This window comes from Bufo gargarizans, chromosome 1 (assembly GCF_014858855.1).
Source record: "Bufo gargarizans isolate SCDJY-AF-19 chromosome 1, ASM1485885v1, whole genome shotgun sequence".
Taxonomy (NCBI): Eukaryota; Metazoa; Chordata; class Amphibia; order Anura; family Bufonidae; genus Bufo; species Bufo gargarizans.
Window position 1 is genome coordinate 552,327,162 of NC_058080.1, and position 17,269 is coordinate 552,344,430.

The window sequence follows — 17,269 nt, forward strand, 5'->3', positions numbered from 1 at the left end:
ATGTTTCGTCAAGCAAACAATATCCATACATATGCAGTAAATTTTGTTATAAAATCATAACACAGCAAGCAGCAGCAATTACTCATTTAGTGTTGGTTCATCAAAAAAAGAAATCACTGTATTTCATTCAATGACTCAACATGAAAATACAAAGAGGGCCACAACAGATATGAAAAACAATGCACAAACCTTGGGATTATCATCCCAAGTGATATCACAAGTAAAGTAACCCAAGATCATCAGCTTTTTTTTGCTTTGGTACAGAAACTTCCATAGTATGCTTCAATATGACAAATGTACAGGGCCAGCCTTATAATGAATGGTATAGGGTGCTGTATCTTTTAATGACGCCTCCCATACAGTAAACTTTTTTGCAGTGTTCAAATAACCATATCATAAAATGTCTTACACTGGCATATACAGTATGGTACCCAAATAACAGTACCTACATTGGTCAAATAACACTTCCATACAGTTGTCTAACTAACAATGCTATACTGTGCAACCAACACCATACACTACAACTCTTCTATTATATATAACGTCTAGAAGTAGAAGTGCCACACAGGTAACAAGCATACTCTGTTCAAATATTGCATACAGTGACCAAATAACAGCTTCATGCATACAGTAATCTGATAATAATGTTATACAAAGCTTAAATAATACTGGTATATAATTAAGATTTGTGGTACCAAATTGTAGGGACATCTGGGACAGAGATGTGCACCCTATACCACTGCCTAGGTCTAACACCCTGAAGGATTGCCCGGTATAAAATGTTGTTGTAAATCTTTTTTCGTTCTTTAAAGTAAACTTTATGAGCCCCAAGTGAGGAGAAATCTTGCACCCGCCTTTCAGCAATATAACTTGGATTGTGTGAGGAGATGGCAGAGACCCCTGTCAAGCAAGCAATGGCAGCAAGAGTGTGAAACCTGCCTTGCAGAGGGTCTGCATGCCTCTGACCTCCTATGTTAGAATGATTGTCCTCAAGTGCTGTGCCATGGCATAAAGTGAAATTGAGTCTCCTCATTTTGTTTCTGTCTCCATGCATTGTTCCTCCTGCTCAACATGCATATGGAGTGAGTAGAGCGAGGGAGGTTAAATAGATACTGAATCTGCTGACTTTCACTAGTCTATGTTCAAAACACTTCATCTTCATGTCTTTTGTGCACTGCTTACTCCACAGAGCCTCTCCATGCCTTGCATCTACTCTTTTAGCCCCTCACAGACTCCTGCCCACCTACTTCCTCCCCAGTGACCCCCCCATCAGTAGCACTTATAATTTTCCCAGCTCCTCATCCCCCACAGTGCTGTGCCACCTAGTGTCTCTCTCTTGCCCCCTGACAGAGCTTCTACCCAATTACTGTCTACACCTAACCCTCAACATTGTACCTACCAAGTGACTTCTCACCCTTGATCCCCTCTCACCCCTATCATGTTCAGTTCCCTCATTCCCGTTTCCATCTCCCCATAGAGCCCCGCCACTTAGTCTTTCCTCACAGTGCCTCTACAAACTTAGTGTCTCCATTTTTTATATATTTTAAAGGAACTGTTGCCTGGTTGTTTCTCCCCTTCTCTCATTCCATCCATACTACTTTCTGTTTCCTCTCACCTCTCTCATATATCTCCCCATTGGTATTCTCTGTGCCTCCATCTTGATTGTTCCCCAGTGGACCCTGTTGCTTTGTGTGAATTGTCCTCCACTCTCAAAGCCTTTGCCAATATGTCTCACCTTGATCCCCTTCCCCAGGGTCCAGATTAATTGTCTGTATAAGACCCAGAAACTTCTGAAGGTAGCCCTGTCTACATTTATTGAGGAATGGGCTTCCCATGGACCTCATAAGGTGTCCTGTGATATCTGGCACCAAGATGTTAGCAGCAGAACCTTTAAGTGCTGTAACATGTGAGGTGAGGCCTCTATTGATCAGACTTGTTTTTACAGAACATCTTACAGATGCTTTATTGACATCTGGTGAATTTAAAAGCCAAACTAACTCATTGAACTCTTTGTCAATTTCTTCAAACCATTCTCCAAACAATTCCTGTGGAAAGTTACTGCCTTTGGGGAGTACTAATGCCAGAAAGGGGTGCAGTTGATTTGCTACAATGTTTAGGTAGGTAGTATATGTTAAAGACTTAAAGTAACATCCACATGAATGTCAGGACCACAGCTTCTCTGTAGAACATTGGCCAGAGCATCACACTACCTCTGCTGGTTTGCCTTCTCAGAGGTACTCAGACTGGTCTATAATTACACAGCACTATATGCAGCAAACTATAATGCACTGTGTTTTGACACCTTTCTACCATAGCCAGCATTAACTTTTTCACCAAATTGTACTACATTAGCTCTTCAATGGGAACAGACCAGATGGACTAGCCTTTACTTCTGATAGACCTACAATTTGGCCTTTGTCAAAGTTACTCAGATCCTTAGATTTGCCCATTTTTTTTCTTCTGATTACAATACATCACCTTCAAGAACTGACTGTTCACTTGCAACGTAATCTATCTCACCCCTTGACACGTGTCATTGTAAAAGGGTAATCCGTGTCATTTACTTCACCTGTTAGTTGCTGGCATATCAACATACCAAGTCTGCAGAGGTAGTGAACAGACCGATGGCCAGCACTAATTTTACATACCTGAAAAGTTAAAAGAAGGCATAGTAGAAAAATATTAAAATTGCTCACAGTGGAAGCACTTTAACTTGTTTATGTTATCTCTCAGTAAAGGATGTATCATACACTGATGCCTAATATGAGCGCAGAGGCATAAATGTCAGAGTTACAGTCCAGATTTGCCCTCAAAGGGAACATTATATTGATTCACTATACAGTTGGTACCTAAACAATACACATTACACTGATTCATTACAAACAGACCAGACATTTCATTTTCATTCTCTATACATAACTAAAGGCCAAGTATTGTTTGGAGACACTACGGGCTGCCTGAACATACTTGGAATTAGCACTTAACAAAGAATCTAGAAATGCATAGAAAATAAAAGATTTTATTAACCAATTTAATATAAAAGGCAGAACAGGCAGAATTGTGGATTAATAAAGATGCAAAAATTGCATAATACTTGTAAACTATGTATTTTAAAAAAAAAATGTTAGACCACAATTTAATATTTAGATTTTTAACCATACAATAATGGCAACAAAGTTCAACGGGAATCAATTTTGAAAAATATTCCTATGTCTAGACATTGCTGGTAAATATTTTTATCATGGGCTGTAAAAGACATGTACTGTGCCTGCACGTAACAGTTGCTCCAGGTGTCCACTGTACCATACACCTTGACGCAGAGCAAGTATTCCAAAGAGCAGCCTATGTTTTCTACCACATTACCCGCGTGCAGCACCGGTCAGCCATCATCCGGTAGCAGGAAGCAGTGAAGCACTGCGTCAACAGGCCGTGATGAAGCTGATATGCTTAGGGGACAAACAGCACACCGCCACAGAGCTGTTGCAGACAATAAGATTAGACTGAGCTGTGGCTCTCGCCACTCAACCTACAACCAGGCATGGTTGTGTGTGATAATGGCCGTAACTTTGTGTCGGCTTTGGATTTCGGCAAGCTCACACACAACCAATGCCTACTCCACGTTTTAGTGGTTCAGTGGTTTCTCAAAACCTACCCCAATTTGCCTGAGCTACTGGTGAAGTTTCGCCGCGTGTGTGCACATTTCCGCAAGTCATCGACAGCTTCATCCAGTCTGACAACGCTGAAGCAGCGGTTTAACTTGCCAGCTCACCGGCTGTTGTGCGACGTGAGTACCCGCTGGAACTCCACGTTCCACATTTTGGCCAGGCTTTGTGAGCAGCAGAGGGCAGTAGTGGAATACCAGCTGCAACATGGTCATCGCCTTTCCAGTCAGCTTCCGCTAATCAGAAGCGAGGAGTGGCCATGGATTATCTGACCTTTGTGAAGTTTTAAGAAACTTTGAGGAATCAACACAGATGGTGAGCGGCGATAACGCTATTATCAGCATAACCATCCCACTTCTGTGTCTACTCAAATGCTTGTTGCTCACAATTAAGGGCGACCCTTTGCATATGGAAGAGGTAAAAAATGGGGGAAGAAGACATTACACAGAGTGATAGCCAGACCACCCTCTGTCTGTCTTCGCAGCGCGAATTGGACGATCAAGAGGAGGAGGAGCAGGAGACAGTTTACTGGTTGTTCACCTTTCTCGACCTCGCTACAAAGAGAACTTCTCATCTCTCATTCCTCTGGTGGAGAGGACAAGCAAAACTGTACTTTACCAGAAGGTCCTTGTTGAAAAATTGCTCCAATGTTTATAGGGCAGACATCCAAATTGATCGTCGTCGTCACAAGGACGTGAGATCGCCTAGAAGTTATCTAAAGTCAGCAAAGCGGCAGCAGGACCTCACCTACAAGTCCATTCTAAGTAGCCAAGAGTCTGTCAACACAATCCTCACCATGATGGCACACTGGGTGAACGTTGTGGAGGCCGGGAGCAAGCTGACTGCAGGCACCAGACTTGCCCTCCAATAGATCCTCATTAACGGAAAGTGTACTCATTCCAATAACGGGACCTCTTAAGAGTGCTGTATTGTTATTTATCATCACTACCTCCCCGAGTCGGGAGTGGATAATTGCCGCGCGCTTGCTGCCTTCCTTAGATGCTTGTGCTTTAATAACTTAACCAACCCTCTCTGGGTGGTTCACAATTTGGAAATAAAAGGAGTAAGGCAACAACAGCCAATCAGATTTCAGCCATTGACCTCCCTTGGATGTGGTAGCCCTTTCTCAGGCTCCCTCTCCGGCATGAAACCCTGATTCCCCGTTACCCGTGATCACCATGGTAGATGCAGAAAAGAACATTGAAAGTTGATAGGGCAGACATCCAAATGGGTCATTGCCATCACGGGGACATTGCAATTGCCCAGAGGTTATCTAGCAGCAGGCCCTCGCCCCTAATATTTTAGATGATCAGATCAGCAGTCCCTTGCTCCAAATGCTTTTGAGGGTCACCAGCAGGCCATCAATCATAATTTTTCAAGGGTGTGTATGATGCCCTCCTTTATGTGTAACAAAGGGTGTTTTGGAGTGCCGGTTCCTTGTAATTTTTGGCAGCCCTTTCATTTAGTGCATAGGCTTTATGAGTGTAGGAGTACCACAATGTGAATGAGATCCTCCATTATGTGATATACAGGTTGTATCGGAGTACCTTTTCCTTGTAATTTTTGACAGCACTTGCACTTTATATACAAGTAAATATACAGGAAAGAATGTTTCTTAACAATTTTTCCTCTAAAATTATTTTAATTTTTTCGGTTTTGAGCGTATTATTGTCAGTCTGTAAATGTGGCGTACTACTCCAGACAACATGGTTCCCAGCAGTGACCTGGAAGTCCAAGATGCATCGAGACAACCTCCCCATGCTGTTACCAAACCATTTCAGTGGTGTTTCCATCAATTTCTAACCTTTTCCTATGAACCAGACACCCTCCTCTCTTCAGAGCAGGGGGTGCCTGGTTTAATGCTTGGGTTCTCCCATTGATTTCCATTATATTCGGGTGTTCGTTAGAGCAGCCGAGCATCCAGATGTGTTTGGCCAGAGCACCCGAGCACTTTGCTGCTTGATCAACACTAGTACCTACGTTTGTGTTTAAATGCTCATGGTTTATTTTCAGCCTGCAGATAAAACCTGCCAGATGGGAGATACTCACACACACTGCACATAGCTAGCTGCAACTGAGCTTAGCTCAGGTTTGGCACATTTGGAGTCTGCCTGTCACCGCCAGATCTCTGAGAAGCTCTGACAGACGTTCTTCAGTACCTCTTGCTTGAGGTTCTTTTGTTTTGGTTTTGTTTTGTCATCTCGTTTCCCTCTCTCAGCTGTCATCTAGTTGCACTGATTGCACCCCTTTATATCCCCTCCCATACTGCATCACTTTGTGGTTTATACAACTTCCTGGATTGTGCTCACAGCTAGATGCTTCAACTGCTGGTTCCTCAGATAAGTCTGTTCCTTTATTTGTGTTTTCCTGTTGGCTTGATTCTAGGTGACCCTGACTCCCTCAGTATTAAGTGTAGGGAGCCGATGGTTGTGTCCCCTCACTATTATAGGGTTTTCAGGTGTCACACAGTCTAGGTACGAGGGCATGCAATTATCTATCATAAAGATCTTTGCATGGGCTGAGCAGTCAGGGAGAGCTCTAGGGCTTTTATAGGGCTCACCCTTATGTTTCTTAGTTTGGGATCAAGTCAGTCGGATCTTTATTTGTGTCTTCTAGTTTTCTGCAACACCATCCGTGACACTGCCTCAACAGTATCAGCGGCATCACAAGTATCCAAATTGACTAGAATAGAAGCAGAATTGGCAGGTTTTTTGGGAGGTTCTACCTCTGCTCTTTATTGCTGCTCCCTCCGCAGTCACCAACATCTCTGTTGTTACCTCCTCCTCAGCACCTCAATCCAGCTCCAAGGTCCTTTCCAACACACAATCATTGTCAATGTCATACTTGCCCTCCACATCACTTTCATCAGACTGTGATATGCTATTGTTGGATCCTTGCTTCCCTTCTGATTTCCTGCTCTGTATTTTCCATGAGTGCCACATGGCTTCCGATGTGTGATACTCTGTTTGATATGACAATGATGTGTAATACACCATGTGAAATGACCTTGATGTGTGATACACTGTGTGAGACGAGATCTGCCCTGGGAACATCTACAGTGCCACCACAGTACCCCCATTGCTATTCAGTGCCCCCATTGCCATTTACAGTGCCCAAATGATATTCAGTGCCCCCCATGTGCAATCCACAGTGCCCCTATTGCCATTCACAGTGTCCCCATTGCCATCCAGTGCCCCCATTGCCACCCACAGTAGTGCCCCCATGTTCCATCCACAGTGCCCTAATGGCTATCAACAATGCCCCCATTACCATCCAGTGCCCCTATTGCATCCACAGTTCCCCCATTGCCATCTAGTGCCCCATTGGCATCTACAGTGCCCCCCATGTACCATCTACAGTACCCCTATTGCCATACACAGTGCTCCCAGTGACATCCAGTACCCCCATTGCCATCCACAGTAGTGCCCCCAGTGACAACTATTGTCAACCCATGTGCCATCCACTGTGCCCCTATTGCCATTCAGTGCCCCTATTGCCATTCAGTGCCCCATCACCATCCACAGCATAGCTATACTGTCACTCAAGCGCAGCACTTACACAGAAGCCTGTACACTGCAGAGACGGCTGGCAGTCCTGCGCATTTGAACTAGCATTCAGTCTAGTAAACATGCATGGGGATAGAAGATAGCCCCGAAAGCTTGCAGGAGGCGGCGACGTTACTAGTGACCAACCATCTCCTGCTGAAGACAGGAAGAGAAAGGAAGAAAAGAAGACAGGATTCCACTGGAAGCCCATAAAACCTGACAGGAGTGGTCACATGACGAGGCTGCACTGTGAAAGGAAAGTATGAGACCAACATTCTTCCTTCCACAGGTTAGATTATTGCAGCAAAAATAAGGTTTGCCCAAGGTACCCATTTGAGAAAACCTTACTTTGTATGGGGGCTCTGAAGCAGATGGATTCTCACTAAATCTCTGCTAACAAAGTTGTATCAGCAGTTAAGGCTTCAATTTTCATAGCAGTATCAGAAGTAGACCTCCGCTGATTGTTAAAGGGTTGTCTTCTCTGATGGGTCATGTTTTCTGCTTTATCTAATGGATGGGCATTGGGGAGAAACATTAGAGAACAATCACTGCGACTATTGCTGGAAGAACACTAGCTGATGGTTGTAGTGTTATGGTCTGTGGAATGTTTTTCTGCCATTCTCTGGGCCCACTCATCCATGTGAATGGTACGCTCAACCGATTTTGGTATGGATCCATCTTTGTAGATCACATTGATCCATACATGGATCTTCCAACAAGACAATGCAACATATCAGATGGCTAGAAATTTCCAACGTTGGTTGGGAAAGCATGACCAAGACTTCCAAGTACTACCTTGGCCCCATAATTCCCCAGACTTGAACCCAAATGAGCATCTTTGGGACCACTTCCATAATTGTGTTTGCTCTATGGATCCCCCTGCACATCCTCCAGCAGCTGTGGGATGTACTGCAGTTAGCATGGCTTCAAATACCAGTGACCTCCTACCAGGACACCTTTTTGTGTTACTCCTAGCCCATCTAGCTGCTGTCCATGCTGGACACAGTGGTTACTCTGGATATTAACTGGAGGTCATAATAATGGGACTCGACTGTGTATAAGGGGGAGCTATTTTAGACATATATCTTAGTGAGTGTAGTAATAGGCCCAAGCCTGACCCTATGTCCATAACTCATATACTTAAAAAATAATATTTTTTTTAGAGACAGCAACATTTCAGTTTGCTTAAACAATTAGGACACAGACTGACAGAGCATTAATTTCATGGTATTTGCACTTCTTCCATGATTACATCTCACAAAAAGGCTAAATTATTTCAGAATGACAGTTGTTCAATAACATCACGTATATCACTCTTGAGCATATTGATTCTCACATCTACCATTCTGGTTATCAGGTCTAAACTCATGTGAACCAGCAAAACCAACTATCAGTAATTCATGGCAGAGGGTTGAAGAGGCACGCAAATAAAGCCATGATAAACATCATTTTTATACCCACAGAAGAATCATCCACATTATTATAAAACACATTAATACCAAAGATGTACTGAAACTCCTACACCTCACACCTCAGTACCTTGACTATAAAATCATCTGCAATATATTACAAGCCATATTTTGTTTAGACAGTGTTGCCCATTCGTCACCATTTCCACATACAATGAATAAACATGCCTTATCTTGCATTATCTTTTGTGAATATCATGGAACATGAGAAAATATTAATTCACTCTTGATTTTTACACCTTAATTTGGTTACAGAGATGTAAAATCTCTTTAACAGCTGATACTGTACCACATCAGCACGTCTCTATATGGATGAGGCATACATATATATCATGTTTCCAGTGCATTGGTTTGTTTAATGATTCCACTGGGTGACATTGTATAGCGTTAATTGAAATATCCAAATAAAGAATTGTCCAGATTCTTTGTAATATACAGTATTAATTCTAAACTATTTGTATACAATGGTAATATTACTGTGATGGAAAAAAAATTGCTAAAAAACATATAGCAATAATATCCATTAATGCAATTATCAGCTTGAAAGAATGATGAAAAATAGGAAACTTAAATGATTAGAAAATTATGACAAAACACCTATGCTAAAGAAAGATAAATGTTACAGTTATACTACCTAGGCATTTTTTGTATTATTATTATTATTTATTATTTAAGCGCCATTCATTCCATAGCGCTGTACATATGATAAGCGGTGCACATACATAACAGACAATTGTACTAATCATAAACAAGATGAGTTACAAACTGGTACAGAAGGAGAGAGGGCCCTGCCCGTGAGGGCTTACAATCTACATGGTATGGGAGAAAGACACAGTAGGTGCGGGTTAAGTTGGTCATGGCGGTATAGAGGCAGCAGGGTCACTGGTTGTAGGCTTGTCTGAAGAGGTGGGTTTTCAGGTTTCTTTTGAAGGATTCCACTGTAGGTGAGAGTCTTATATTTTGGGGTAGCGAGTTCCAGAGTATGGGGGATGCACGGGAGAAATCTTGGAGTCGATTGTGGGAAGAGGCGATAAGAGGAGAGGAGAGAAGGAGGTCTTGTGAGGATCGGAGAGTGCGTGTGGGGATGTATCGGGAAAGTAGCTCAGAGATGTAGGGAGGGGACAGGTTATGGACGGCCTTGTATGCATTTGTCAGTACTTTGAAGTGGATTCGTTGGGCAATGGGGAGCCAGTGAAGGGATTGGCAGAGGGGAAAGGCAGAGGAGTAATAAGGTGAGAGGTGGATTAGTCGGGCAGCAGAGTTGAGGATAGATTGGAGGGGTGCGAGGGTGCTAGATGGAAGGCCACAGAGGAGAATGTTGCAGTAGTCTAGGCGGGAGATAATGAGGGCATGTACGAGCATTTTCGCAGATTCGAAGTTAAGGAAAGCACGGATGCGGGAGATGTTTTTGAGTTGGAGGCGGCAGGTGGTGGAAAGGGCTTGGATGTGCGGTCGGAAGGAAAGGGCAGAATCCAAGGTCACTCCAAGGCAGTGGGCTTTGTTGACTGGGGATAATGTGCAGCCATTGATCGTGATAGATAGGTCTGTTGGGGGGGTTGAACAAGATGGGGGAAAGATTATGAATTCTGTCTTATCCATGTTAAGTTTAAGAAAGCGAGAGGCGAAGAAGGATGATATAGAAGATAGACATTGTGGTATTCTTGATAGTAAGGTGGTGATGTCTGGATCAGAGAGGTAGATTTGTGTGTCATCAGCATAGGAGTGATACTGAAAGCCATGGGACTCTATGAGCTGTCCCAGGCCAAAAGTGTAGATTGAGAAGAGCAGGGGTCCTAGGACAGAGCCTTGCGGGACACCAACAGAGAGGGCATGAGACGAGGAGGTGGTGAGGCATACGGAAGAAGTGATATGGGGCGATAACTGGACAAGGAAGTACAGAAATATAGTAGTAGTATTGTGTAGAATGATCTGTTTTACAGTTTTTATTTTACTTAAAGGAGTATTCCTGTGTTAGACATACATGTTTAAGATGGGAATACCTATATAAAGGCTATACCCACCGTAACAACTAATTATAGTCTTCATAAAGAATGTCAGATTATTGTGTGTCTACAGTTCCTATGCAGATCCCTTTTAATCCCTCTATAGAAACAGGTAACAAATAACCATATATGATCTGATCTTGTATTTTATCTGTTCATCTGTATCATTATTATTATTATTATTATTATTATTATTATTATTATCAGGCAATATATATTGTCTGGAACAATAAAGTTTTGCAGACTGGGTGCACACTTGTTGACTGATTGCATATACATGTAATATTGGAAGTTATATATATTTCCACCCCTCCACAGGCGCCTAGAGGAACTACAAAAATCATCTCGCAACCCCAAAGACTAAAATAGTCTGAAAACTGCGAGACAACCAGAGGGTGGAAACTACTACTCCTACAGGAGGCATTTTTTTACTTTTAATTAACCTTTCTCCAGTTCTTTTACCCAGTTGACTTTAGCAACAAATTCTATCAAAGTAGGTGATGATTTGTGCATCCAGCGATGCGAGATGACTTTCCTTGGCAGTTTTTCCAAATCAGTATTAGGTAGACCTGCCACATACTCCAATATACACACTAGCAGGTTCTCCTCCAACAACCACATAATAAGGGGAATCAGTGAGTCTCACCACCTCCTGCCAGTATCTTGCTGAGCTCTAGTGTTGATAGCGAATATTCTAATTGCGAATTTTTTTCGCGAACATTGGCACTTCGAGAATTCGCTAATATCTAGAATATAGTGCTATATCTTCGTAATCGCAAATATTCTAGATTTTTTTTTATCAGTACCCTCACTGCTTCTTGCTTGTGGGCTAATGAGAAGGCTGCAATATCTTTGACTTTAGAAGTAGTGTTAATCGCAAGTTTTTGCATCGCAAATTTTTATCGCAAATTTTCCGATTGCCGATTTTTGCAATCAAGAAAATAATGGCTGGAGATTACGAATTTGCAAATTTACGGATATATGATGAATACTCGCCCAAATATTTTCAAAGTATTGCAAATTTGAATATTGCCTCTGCCACTCATCACTGCTGAGCTCTACAATATATGAAGATGATCAGGAGTTGTGACATCTGAGTGTAGAATCCCACACTCCAATACGGTGTAAAAAGGTTGGAATTCTGTGTAGCCTGCGAGACATACAAACAAAAAAACGCTAATGGTCCCCGCACAAGAAGAACTTAAGAATGAACTTCAAAATAGTACACCATTGTTCAGGCTCTATTGGGCCTATATCCTAGTGCCATTTGCTGTGTAGAGGCCATGAAAATTAACCCATAAGATTTGACAAAACATGCATATAAAACACCATCAAAGTGTCCTCCCCCTAGAAGCACTAGAATTATCTACAGTGCCTTGCAAAAGTATCCAGCCCCCTTGACTTTTTTTCGTATTTTGGTGCCTCACAACCTGGAATTAACATGGATTGTTTGAGGATTTGGATCATTTGAGATACAGAACATGCCCACAACTTTGAAGATTGTTATTATTATTTTTTATTGTGAAGCAAACAACAAATAGGACAAAATAACAGAAAAAGTCAATGTGCATAACTATTCCCCCCCCCCCCCCCCACTAAAGTCAATACTTTGTAGTGACACCTTTTGCGGCAATCACAGCTCCAAGTCACTTTGGATAAGTCTCTATGAGCTTGCCACATCTTACCAATGGGATTTTTTCCCATTCCTCCTTGCAAAACTGCTCCAGCTCCTTCAAATTAGATAATTTGTGCTTGTGAACAGCAATCTTTAAGTCTGACCACAAATTTTCTATTGGATTGAGATCTGGGCTTTGACTAGGCCATTCCAACACATTTACATGTTTCCCCTTAAACCACTCAAGTGTTGCTTTAACATTGTGTTGGGGTCATTGTCCTGCTGGAAGGTGAACCTCCATCCTAGCCTCAAATCATACACAGATTGGTACAGGTTTTGCTTAAGAATATCCCTGTATTTAGCACCATCCATCTTTTCCTCAACTCTGACCAGTTTCCCAGTACTGGCTGCTGAAAAACATCCCCACAGCATGATGCTGCCACCACCATGTTTCTCTGTGGGGATGGTGTTCTTTGGGTGTTGTGGTGAGTGGCCGAAGTGCATGTAAATTTTCCTGGTCATTTTTAGGATGTCTTGCAGATGGGTGGAAGACTTCAGGAACCGCTTGACAACCAGATTAAACATATGTGCCATGCAGGGCACAAGGCTTAGCCCTCCTTGACGCAGCTCCGACACCATGTTTTTTCCGTTGTCGGTCACCATGGTTCCGATTTTCAGTTGTCGAGGAGTAAACCAGGATTCTATTTCTTGATGAAGGACACAAAGCAGTTCCTCCCTTGTGTGACTCCATTTTCCCAGGCAAATGAGGTGCAGAACAGCGTGACACTGCTGTGCCCTGGACATGTGGTATGTTGGAGGGGCACTGTGAATTATCCCTGCAATGGAGGCCGAGGACATGGTGGAGGAAGAGGAGGCAGAGTCGGACATTGTCGTAAGACCAATGGCATGAGAACGTGGAGGCAGAAGTGGCGTCACCTGGCCAAGTTGCTCATGTGGCTGTACAGGAACCAAATTCACCCAGTGGGCTGTAAAGGACATGTATTGTCCCTGACCGTAGTTACAGCTCGACACATCGGCGCTGCAGTGCACTTTGGCAGACACCAACAAGCTCAAGGACTGGCCCACCTTCTGTTCTACATGTGTGTGCAGGGCTAATACTGCCTTTTTGGCAACAAAAAAAAGACGGCTTGGCACTCTCCCCCCTCGGCTCGACACAAGCCATCAGTTCTCTGAGAGGAGCAGAGTCCACCACTTGGAAAGGTAGGGACTGCAGCACCAGCAACTTGGACAGGAGCACATTCAGCTTCTGCGCTGTTGGATGAGTGCACGCATACTGTTGTCTCTTGGCAATCGCTTTGGTGATCGATTGCTGACGGAATGACTGACAAAAAGTAGGAGGGTGAGGAGCAGGAGCATCAGGACCAGCAGATGATGGGAAGGACAGACATCTCCATCTAGCTGAGGTGGTGAAGCATTGATTGCCTGAAACCTGTTGCATGCCACTGGGTGATTCAGCAGTTGTTGCTGCAGGCTGGACCACCACATCGGAGCTACGGTTCTCCTAGGCCACTTTATGGTGACATTGCATATGTTGACGCAGGGCTGTGGTGCCAACATTGACACCCTGGCCACGCTTCACCTTCTGCCCACAGATTATACATATGGCCATGTTCACCTCTTCCAGCAGCTTAACAAAAAAACTGCCACACCACAGATTTTATCCCCAACACTACAAACTGACTGACTGCTACCGCCGCTGCCTCCGTGAACACATGCACTGCTACTTCCCGGTCAGGTAGGCTCCTGCGAAGGGCACGTTTGGCTCCCAACCTCTTAATACTGCACCTTGTTGACTCCCGCCCACACTAGCGACTTGCCAGCTCCGCTGCGGCCTCATGGGCAAGCTGTCGCCTGGCTTCCAAGTGCGATCAGCTACATCATCATCATCAAAAAATGTCTGCACCTCAACCGTCTCTGGGTCAGGAGCCTGACCGCTCCCAACACCAGTTGCCTTGCCACTCTGCTCATCACTACTTGTCCGCCTAGTGGATAAAGCAGGTGGATATCTCCTCAACATCTTGTCTTCTAGTAGCCCATACTCACTTTATAGTGGAGCTGAGCCCACGGCATACAATAGTTCTCTGTCTGAGGGGGAAAAAACTAAAGGTTGTGTCTGACAAACCCACTGACGCTTGGCTAGGGGTGTCTGATGCCACTTGCGACAAAGTCGAAGATCAAGTCAACCATTCAAGAATAGCTGGGTTGTTGGTCAAGACACGACTTCTAGCTGACACTGGAAGCTCAGGCCTCTTGAAGTGACCCCTGCTGCCACGGCCTCTTACTCTGCTGCGACCTCTGCTTGCACCAGAAACATTTAGACCTCTGCCACTCCCTTTTGCAGGGCCTGGCACTTCTCTGTCTGACATACTGTTAGATCAAATAAATAAAAAGGAAATTAAAACACCCCAAAAAAGTCTGTAATTTTCTCACTTCACCACACAATGGCTAATAAGCCCTTTTTTTCTCACACTAATACACATAAAAAAGGGATTTAGAACATATACCTGCACCACCAAACGGCAAATATATTTTTATTTTGGCACTATTACACGACAAAAAGGGCTTTATAACATATACTGTAACTGCACTGCTGAACGGCAAATATATTTTACTTTTGTCACTTATACATGCCAGAGAAAGCTTTAGAACATATAACTACACTGTTGAACGGCAAATATATTTAACTTTTGCCAATATTACATGCCACAAAAGGCTTTAGAACATATAACTGGACTGCTGAACGGCAAATATATTTTACTTTTGACAATAATACAGGCCACAAAGCACTTTAGAACATATAACTGCACCGCTGAACGGCAGATATATTTTTCTCTTTCCACTAATACACGCCACAAAAGGCTTTAGAACATATAACTACACTGTTGAAGGGCAAATATATTTTTTATTTTGCCACTAATACACACCACAAAAGGCTTTAGAACATATAACTGCACTGCTGAACGACAAATATATTTTTATTTTGCCACTAATACACTGTCCCAGTCATATTGTTGTTTGACCTTGACGCAGTTGTCGCGCAGACTGGTTGCCAGTGGCAACGTGTTGTTGTCGGCTTGCACATGCATTTCCCCTTTAAGGTGTGTCTCCCTGTGGTTTGGTGAGCGAGGGGTTAATCCTCTAGCTAGTGGGGATTAAGGTGTGTCCTGGGTGTGGCCACTAGCTTGACTTTATATGTGGGTTCCTGGCTGGGGGCGGTAATACTCCAGCCTTGCTTGGTGTTGGAGCTCTGCTCCTTTCCTGGGTGATTCTGCCCAGTCCTTAAGAGCCTCCTTGTTGGGCATAAATTGTCCTCCTTTTGTATGCTCCGTATACCCTACCTCACTTGTTGTATGTTAGGTGTGGGTTTATGTTCAGGGTGTGTTGTACGTCTTGATTGTTGTTAAATGTCTGGGCTGTTGTTGGTGTTTGTCCCTGCATGTATGTAAGACGTTTTCCCTGTGTGTTTTGTCCTCCAGAAGAGGGTTGGTTTCCCGGAGGGGTGAACCACAAGCCTGTATGCAGCGCTGCCTGGGGCTGCCATGCACCTTGCGGCATGGGGGTCCTGGCGGAGTCTTGTGTTCTGGATACCAGTGTTAGTTGCTAGTACGGCATCCTGTTTGGTGTTAGGGCTCCTGTACGTATGCACGGGTTCCAGTCGTGGAGTCTTCGGCAGATAAGTGTGTTGTCTTGTGTTCTTACCTGCCAATCCTCTTGTTGTGTATGGTCTCTCCTTTTCCCTGCTACTAGGCCTTTTAAGACTCCTGTTCTTCTGTGTCCTGGAAGAACAGGGCACCTCTCCTCAGCTCCTTTGTGAGGGATTTTCAGGGCGACTCAGGGTCTCTGTTATCCAGGGTATGAGCCATCCTACCATCCAGGTCCGCTCATACAGTGAGCAGTTAGGGAGAGGATTAGGGGCGCTATAGGAGGTGACCTGTTTCCCTTTTCTTGGATTCTTGGCCTAGCAGCTATCCTTTTACATTGTATGGTGGGGGGTTTCCCCCACTTCCCACTGTGACATACACGTGACAAATCACTTTAGAACATATAACTGCACCACTGAAAGGCACATATATTTTACTTTTGCCACTAATACATGCCACAAAAGGCTTTAGAACATATAACTGCACCTCTGAATGGCAAATATATTTTTCCTTTGCCACTAATACACAAAAAGGGCTGTAATTTTAGCACTTCACCACACAACGGCTAATAAGCCCTTTTTCCCACTAATACAAGCCAAAAAAATGCTTTAGAACATATAACTGTACCGCACAAGGGCAAATAAGACATAGAAATATTTCCTTGTAATAAACCCTGTTAATGGCTGCAACACACCAATAACAAGAATGGATTACTGGAATTACAGAGCTGTATAATGGCAATTTGAGTCCCCAGTCAGTGCAGCAAGGTGTAATAGGATTGTTCCTACTACCCAGGGCTGTAACCTCTCCTAGTGAACCCTGTTCAACATAAATGCTGTGGAATGATTCCTCCCTATCCTTTCCCTACACCTTGAATAATCTTTCTCTGCACTTGTAAATTGTTTTTTTTAGAATAATGACGTTTTTTCTAGCACTGTCTCTAGCGCCTGCTGATGTCTCTCCCTGCAGTAAGTACACTGGAAAATGTCAGAATCCAAGATGGCTGAGGCTATTTATAGGGCTGTGACATCAGAGGGCTGGTTGGCTGCATGGCATTATGGGTGATCCCACTTTCCCAGAGTTCCTTGCTCCATGTCCTCACACATGCAGCAGTCATTTTAGGAAAAAATTTGATTCGTTACCTCAAAGCGTGAGGAAATTCGGATCAAATTCTACTTCGTCAACTTCGATTTACTCATTTCTAGTAACACCTAAGAATTGTTTAATCTTGTGTTATCTTTAAAACGGAATTTAAAAAGATCACTAATATTTTTAGGCGCTTGTTCATATCTTTGCTGGAGGCTTTGTTCAGG

The 17,269-nt window shown here is 43.5% G+C and overlaps 1 protein-coding gene across 1 annotated transcript in view; it reads left to right on the plus strand.

Annotated features, from left to right (window-relative positions):
- Positions 1-17,269, plus strand: part of GALNT9 (polypeptide N-acetylgalactosaminyltransferase 9) — a 589,226-nt gene that overhangs the window by 171,575 nt on the left and 400,382 nt on the right. The gene's annotated exons all lie outside the window — the stretch shown is intronic.